The following is an 8,742-nucleotide window of genomic DNA, read 5'->3' as shown; positions in this document are numbered from 1 at the left end:
GTGACAAAAGAGCTAGTGTATTTCTGGCCGCATGGTGTGACCACCATTTTGTCCATGCACATGGCTGGCAATAAGGGGCCATTTTAGGTACGTAAAGGTCACTCTGTATCCACCTAGCTAACAGCTGACTTTCAGTGTGTTTAAACAATCTGTTTCCTTTGTCACAAATAAACAATACATATGTACAAATCCAACACCATTTAAAAGCTACTAATGAATTTAATTAACCCATGCCATAGTCAATTACAAATAGTTTCAATTGGGCCTAGTGAGAGTTAATAGTGAGATGAATACTTGATGTAAGAATTACACACAGATATAAAGTCTTTTTTCTTCTTCTTCAGGATTTCTTAACCCTCTGTTTGCTACAAGATAAGCAATTGAAATGTTAATGAACCTGTTCAACCACTCTCCTGAACAACAAGCATGTGAACATCTGTTGATATGCAAATTAGAGGCTCTGTAGAAGCTGCATTCATTTAGTATGTGTGTACGAATACATGTGCTGTGTGGGGGTTCTATGAGAGTCAAGTGGTGTATATATATATATATATATATATATATATCAGTGTATTTTCTGCAAGATAGCTATCCAATCTGAATCATAGCATTTAAATTATAGTCAATAGTCATTATAGATCTGCATAGAATCGGATACATTTATTTGTTATACATTTTGTGTATTTGTTTAAGTGGGTAAATTGTAGAACACATACAACTCTCAGTTTCGACTTAAAAGTTTAGGCAGCACTCAACGGAAGATTACCCGTGTGGGCGACTTTCAGCGTGTGTAAGGATCAAAGGTGTATTGTGTAGTGAGCAGTAGAAACTGCTTACATTGATCATGATAAGTGTGGAATATTTAGGTGCGAACACGTGGTACGGTAGAAAAAGTACGTGAGGTAAGCGTATAGGAACGCGCACGTGGCGAGATTACGCGCATGGTTGCGTGCATATTGCAAGGTTGCGTAAAGTAGCGAGCACAGGTTTTTAACCACACAATAGAAGTTTAATTTAAGGCAGGATAAAAGACATAGTTATACATTAATGAGTAACTATCCGATTTTAAAAGCAGATTACTATATTTGTTTAAAGTGTACTACCTCTGGGACAAGCTATCAATCAAAAGGAGTGATGTTTTTCTGTACAGATAACATTGTATATTAGTGTGAGTTGAAAGTAGGTGTGGATGTATTGAACCCCGGAAGGGATCCCGTAGGGCGAGACACTCAAGCTAGGAGAAGCTTCAGTGGCGGGGCGGTTTGCAGCCGCACGTTTAAGGCCGGGGGTGGGGTTAGCCAGAACACCCCAGGTGATGGAGACATACCCTTCTAATAAAAGTACAATTGTGTTCATGATCGTAAGGCACATAAATAACAAGTATTTGTAAATCGTGTGATTGGACCGCACGTGTGTGTGTGTGTGTGTGTGTGATACGCGGCGCAACGTGATACCATTTGGGTGATTTCACGCAAATTGCGTCATCATACGTGCTGTGTTAGCATACGCAAACGTGATTTGTGTAAGGAAGAAGAAACTTCGCTGAGCTCACAGGGAGTTTCTTGGTGGACATTCACTGGATAGGGTGATCAATAAGTTGTTTCTCACCCAACAAAATTCCAGTGGATAGAAACTCAAAAAGTAGCAGGCCTGTAACATCCACTAAAAAAGGTGGGGTATTGATTTATTGCTGTTAATACGTCACACTTCCAGTGCTGAGGGGTCTGGTAGGGTCCTCACTAGGTATGCGGCAGTCACTACAGAAGTGGACCGTGGTACTTTCCGGCGGAGAAGAAGTTGGTGAAAGAACTCAGAGGACGTTCACCGTTTGCTCGTATTGTCTATTTGGGGATTGTGTCAAAAAGTCCACGATGGGTGCCAAGTGCACTATCGAGAAACGTTCGGCTGGACAGCAGAGGCCAAGAGGGTCCGCTCGGTTTATAATGTGTGGGAAGTATGGTCCACACGCAGAGGCTTTTTGTGACACATAGGTACGAATGACTGTTGATGATAGGGCATCATTTCCTAGGGTTGGTGGTTTTGATCCTGAGGTATTGCAGGTAGTATGTTTAACCAAAGTCATATAAGACAAGAACAAAAACATAATAACTGTTTGAACTCGTAGCAACAATAAATAAGAAAAAAAAAAAGAAAGCAAGTACACCGCCATATGTGGATGTGGAAGCAGTTACAGCCAGCATACAAACTATAGAAAATAATCAAAATATGAAAAATATGAATGTATCCTATATATGTACTAATGAATGTCAAAGTTTTATTTAGGAGGAGAAGGTGACCTGACTGGTTTCAGCCATTTTTATGCACTCAGAGGAGTATCCAACCGGTAAAAGAGGAGCTATAGCCTGCAGGGGAAGTGGCTGAGACGAGTGGAACTGGTAAGTATGGAGCCATTCAAGTGCATATATAGTAAAACCCCAAAAAATTAAATAAAAATCAAGAAAGTAACGTCATAAATGGAGAATATCCTGTCCGCACATTAGTATTTCCCAGTAGGAAAGCGGACAGAGATAGGGTAACCCCCGGGTATTTATTTTTAAATGACCACATAAGAAGTATTAATTTCTAGTAATGCCCTAGTCTAGATAAGCTCGGAAATGTTTGTTGGACCATGGGGGTAATTCCAAGTTGATTGCAGCAGGAATTTTGTTAGCAGTTGGGCAAAACCATGTGCACTGCAGGGGAGGCAGATTTAACATATGCAGAGAGAGTTAGATTTGGGTGTGGTGTGTTCAATCTGCAATCTAATTTGCAGCGTAAAAAAAAGCAGCCAGTATTTACCCTGCACAGAAACAAAATAACCCACCCAAATCTAACTCTCTCTGCAAATGTTATATCTGCTCCCCCTGCAGTGCACATGGTTTTGCCAATTTGCTAACAAACTTGCTGCTGCGATCATCTCAGAATTACCCCCCATGTACAGACCCTTAATACGTGATGAGAATGATTGAATGAATACTTCGCATAACCTTTTTTTTTTTTTTTTTTTTTGCAGTACTAGAAAATTCTCCGGCAGGACAAGACAACTGGTAAACACTAATTCGGCAAATGGGAGGAACGAGAGAAGTGCAACATTACCCTTTGACAAAACCTGCAGAAGTTACGATTGGGCCTCTATGATGCTAAACCATTTTCTTTTCTCCTAGCAGCAGTGGCCTCTGACTATCTTAATCGACAGAGATTTTGTTATGTAAATTGAAATGTGAAATACATATATTGTACTCCCGCTCAGGAAGTACAAGGTATGTTAGATACTCCTCAAAGACTAATGTTGCATTCCACTGTTCTAGATTCATGTCCATCACAGGTAGAGGAAATTATCCCACAGATACCGGGTTCCCTATGAACTTAGGATGGACAGGACACTGGATTGATGGCTGAGGTAGTCCCAGTAGTGACACAGCAAGCACAAGCTTTAAGGGGGGTAGACCAAGTATTTAAGAATCAGTTCCCCGTAGTGCCCAATCCAGTTGTCATTTTAATAAAATCCTCTCCACCTCTACAAACTTTACTGTCACCAACCTCTATTCTGTTTTCTTTAGTTTCCTCTTCATCTTTGCGTTTACAAAGGGGGTACAATACATGGACCCGACTCTCCAAAGGTTTCAAGTGACAGCCTGAGTATTTTCCCCCAAGCCCTACATGACTGTTTACAGTCCTTTCAGCCTGAGAATGGGTCGGTGCTGGTACAATATGTTGATGACTTGTGCGCTAATTCATTTGAGTCGTCCCTGGCAGATACAAAACAGTTTCTGTTTCGTCTCTTTCAGACAGGACACCAGGTCTCAAGGGATAAACTACAGTTGTGTAGGGCAAGGGTCAAATACCTAGGACGTAGTACTGGTACATGATTTGACAGTTCATACACCACATGCCGTATTGGTCCTTCAAAGTTCTCCCCGAACCCGGTATGTCTCATCAACACGATGACACTAGTATATTACTGCAGTGTGCCTTGTCATGCACAAAGGGTGGAGGATGAGAATACTGGTGAAGGGAAATTTTGTATAGACACTGATATGCATGATGGTATGGAATATCTGAATCAGACCTTTACTAAGAGACCAGACATAAGTGACAGCCCGATGGTGAACGCAGACCTGATTTTTTTTTTCTCTTTTTCCCTCTAGAGATGTTTTTCTTTTCTTTTTTTGAGTGGTGCTCATGGTACTCTACATTGCAAACACACAACAGTTAGATTGAGATGCAAATGTGTGTTCCCTACAGGAAAAGGAGGTCTGGAAGGAGAAGGAGTATGGTCAGGAGTCCTCAGGACTCTGGAGAGATGGACAAGGTAAGTCAGTGGCCCCCAGGACGTATCTCCCAAGCCTACGTATCTCCCAAACCTAGCTGAGGTGGCATATGGTCTGACTCACCTAGGGTAAGGAAGGTATGTGCAAATTGGTAAGAGCATACTGGCGTGTACCAGGGTTCTCTTCTCAGTCAAGCAGGAAAGCAGTGACCTGTCTTACTTGCATGAGGAAGAACATTTGGTAAGGTAGCACTAACAGAGCCATCCCATACTCCTCCTGCAGACGGACCTTTCCAGGTAACACAAATCGACTTCATACGGTTACCACCCTGTAGGAATTTGAAAATAAGATTTTACTCACCGGTAAATCTATTTCTCGTAGTCCGTAGTGGATGCTGGGACTCCGTAAGGACCATGGGGAATAGCGGCTCCGCAGGAGACTGGGCACAACTAAAGAAAGCTTTAGGACTACCTGGTGTGCACTGGCTCCTCCCACTATGACCCTCCTCCAGACCTCAGTTAGGATACTGTGCCCGGAAGAGCTGACACAATAAGGAAGGATTTTGAATCCCGGGTAAGACTCATACCAGCCACACCAATCACACCGTATAACTCGTGATACTATACCCAGTTAACAGTATGAAATATAACTGAGCCTCTCAACAGATGGCTCAACAATAACCCTTTAGTAAGGCAATAACTATAAACAAGTATTGCAGACAATCCGCACTTGGGATGGGCGCCCAGCATCCACTACGGACTACGAGAAATAGATTTACCGGTGAGTAAAATCTTATTTTCTCTGACGTCCTAAGTGGATGCTGGGACTCCGTAAGGACCATGGGGATTATACCAAAGCTCCCAAATGGGCGGGAGAGTGCGGATGACTCTGCAGCACCGAATGAGCAAACTCTAGGTCCTCCTCAGCCAGGGTATCAAACTTGTAGACTCTTGCAAAAATGTTTGAACCCGACCAAGTAACAGCTCGGCAAAGTTGTAAAGCCGAGACCCCTCGGGCAGCTGCCCAAGAAGAGCCCACTTTCCTTGTGGAATGGGCTTTTACAGATTTAGGGTGCGGCAGTCCAGCCGCAGAATGTGCAAGTTGAATCGTGCTACAGATCCAGCGAGCAATAGTCTGCTTAGAAGCAGGAGCACCCAGCTTGTTGGGTGCATACAGGATAAATAGCGAGTCAGTTTTCCTGACTCCAGCCGTCCTGGAAACATATACTTTTCAGGGCCCTGACTACGTCCAGTAACTTGGAATCCTCCAAGTACCAAGTAGCCGCAGGCACCACAATAGGTTGGTTCACATGAAAAACTGATACCACCTTAGGAAGGAATTGGGAACGAGTCCTCAATTCCGCCTTATCCATATAAAATACAGATAAGGGCTTTTGTATGACAAAGCCGCCAATTCTGATACACCCCTGGCCGACGCCAAGGCCCACAGCATGACCACTTTCCACGTGAGGTATTGTAGCTCCACGGATTTAAGTGGCTCAACCCAATGCGACTTCAGGAAATCCAACACCACGTTGAGATCCCACGGTGCCACTGGAGGCACAAACGGGGGCTGACTATGCAGCACTCCCTTAACAAAAGTCTGAACTTCAGGCAGTGAAGCCAGTTCTATTTTGGAAGAAAATCGATAGAGCCGAAATCTGGACCTTAATGGAACCCAATTTTAGGCCCATAGTCACCTCTGACTGTAGGAAGTGCAGAAATCGACCTAGCTGAAATTCCTCCTTTGGGGCCTTCCTGGCCTCACAGCACGCAACCTATTTCCGCCATATGCGGTGATAATGGTTTGCGTTCCTTCTTTCCTAGCTTTAAATAGCGTAGGGATAACTTCCTCCGGAATGCCCTTTTCCTTCAGGATCCGGCGTTCAACCGCCATGCCGTCAAACGCAGCCGCGGTACGTCTTGGAACAGACAGGCCCCCTGCTGCAGCAGGTCCTGTCTGAGCGGCAGAGGCCATGGGTCCTCTGAGATCATTTCTTGGAGTTCTGGGTACCAAGCTCTTCTTGGCCAACCCGGAACAATGAGTATAGTTCTTACTCCTCTCCTTCTTATTATTCTCATTACCCTGGGTAAGAGAGGCAGAGAAGGGAACACATACACCGACTGGTACACCCACGGTGTTACCAGAGCGTTCACAGCTATCGCCTGAGGGTCCCTTGACCTGGCGCAATATCTTTGTAGCTTTTTGTTGAGGCGGGACACCATCATGTCCACCTGTGGCCTTTCCCAACGGTGTACAATCATTTGGAAGACTTCTGGATGAAGTCCCCACTCTCCCGGGTGGAGGTCGTGTCTTCTGAGAAAGTCTGCTTCTCAGTTGTCCACTCCGGGAATGAACACTGCTGACAGAGCTAACACATGATTTTCCGCCCATCGGAGAATCCTTGTTGCTTCTGCCATCGCCATCTTGCTTCTTGTGCCGCCCTGTCGGTTTACATGAGCGACCGCCGTGATGTTGTCTGACTGGATCAGCACCAGCCAGTGTTGAAGCAGGGGATCTAGCCTGACTTAGGGCATTGTAAATGGCCCTTAGTTCCAGAATATTTATGTGTAGGGAAGTCTCCTGACTTTTCCATAGCCTTGGAAGTTTCTTCCCTGTGTGACTGCCCCCCAGCCTCGAAGGCTGGCATCTGTGGTCACCAGGACCCAGTCCTGTATGCCGAATCTGCAGCCCCCTAGAAGATGAGCACTCTGCAGCCACCACAACAGCGACACCCTGGCCCTTGGAGACAGGGTTATCCGCCGATGCATCTGAAGATGCGACCCGGACCACTTGTCCAACAGATCCCACTGGAAGATCCTTGCATGGGACCTGGCGAATGGAATTTCTTCGTAAGAAGCTACCATCTTTCCCAGGGCTCGCGTGCATTGATGCACCGACACCTGTATTTGTATTAGGAGGTCTCTGTCTAGAGACGACAACTCCTTGGACTTCTCCTACGGGAGAAACCCTTTTTATCCTGTTCTGTGTCCAGAACCATACCCAGAAACAGTAGACGCGTCGTAGGAACCAGCTGCGACTTTGGAATATTCAGAATCCAGCCGTGCTGTTGTAGCACTTCCCGAGATAGTGCTACTCCGACGAACAACTGCTCCCTGGACCTCGCCTTTATAAGGAGATCGTCCAAGTACGGGATAATTATTTCGGCCATTACCTTGGTAAATACCTCGGTGCCGGGGACAGACCAACGGCAACGTCTGGAATTGGTAATGACAATCCTGTACCACAAGTTTGAGGTACTCCTGGTGAAGAGGGTAAATAGGGACATGCAGGTAAGCATCCTTGATGTCCAGTGATACCATGAAATTCTCCAGGCTTGCAATAATCGCCCTGAGCGATTCCATTTTGAACTTGAACCTTCGTATATAAGTGTTCAAGGATTTCAATTTTAGAATGGGTCTCACCGAACCGTCTGGTTTCGGTACCACAACATTTTGGAATAGTAACCCCGGCCTTGTTGAAGGATGGGTACCTTGATTTCACCTGCTGGAAGTACAGCTTGTGAATTGCCGCCAGTACTACCTCCCTTTCTCCGAGGGCAGCAGGCAAGGCTGATGTGAGGTAACGGCGAGGGGGAGTCGCCTCGAACTCCAGCCTGTATCCCTGTGATACTACTTGCAGAACCTAGGGATCCACCTGTGGGCAAGCCCACTGGTCCCTGAAGTTCCCGAGACGCGCCCCCACCGCACCTGTCTCCACCTGTGGAGCCCCAGCGTCATGCGGTGGACTCAGAGGAAGCGGGGGAAGATTTTTGATCCTGGGAACTGGCTGTCTGGTGCAGCTTTTTCCATCTTCCCATGTCTCTGTGCAGAAAGGAAGCGCCTTTGACCCGCTTGCTTTTCTGAAGCCGAAAGGACTGTACCTGAAAATACGGTGCTTTCTTAGGCTGTGAGGAAACCTGAGGTAAAAAATTTTCTTCCCAGCTGTTGCTGTGGATATGAGGTCCCAGAGACCATCCCCAAACAATTCCTCACCCTTATAAGGCAGAATCTCCATGTGCCTTTTAAAGGCAGCATCACCTGTCCACTGCCGGGTTTCTAATACCCTCCTGGCAGAATGGACATTGCATTAATTCTGGATGCCAGCCGGCAAATATCCCTCTGTGCATCCTTCATATATAAGACGACATCTTTAATATGCTCTATGTTAGCAAAATATTATCCCTGTCTAGGGTATTAATATTATCTGACAGGGTATCAGACCACGCTGCAGCAGCACTATTTATGCTGAGGCAATTGCAGGTCTCAGTATAGAACCTGAGTGTGTATATACAGACTTCAGGATAGCCTCCTGCTTTTTATCAGCAGGCTCCTTCAAGGTGGCCGTATCCTAAGACGGCAGTGCCACCTTTTTTGACAAACGTGTGAGCGCCTTATCCACCCTAGGGGATATCTCCCAACGTGACCTATCCTCTGGCGGGAGAGGGTACGCCATCAGTAACTTTTTAGAA

This window comes from Pseudophryne corroboree, chromosome 3 (genome assembly GCF_028390025.1).
Source record: "Pseudophryne corroboree isolate aPseCor3 chromosome 3, aPseCor3.hap2, whole genome shotgun sequence".
Classification (NCBI taxonomy): Eukaryota; Metazoa; Chordata; class Amphibia; order Anura; family Myobatrachidae; genus Pseudophryne; species Pseudophryne corroboree.
The sequence above is the reverse complement of the archived record's forward strand: the minus strand, read 5'-3'. Positions refer to the sequence as shown.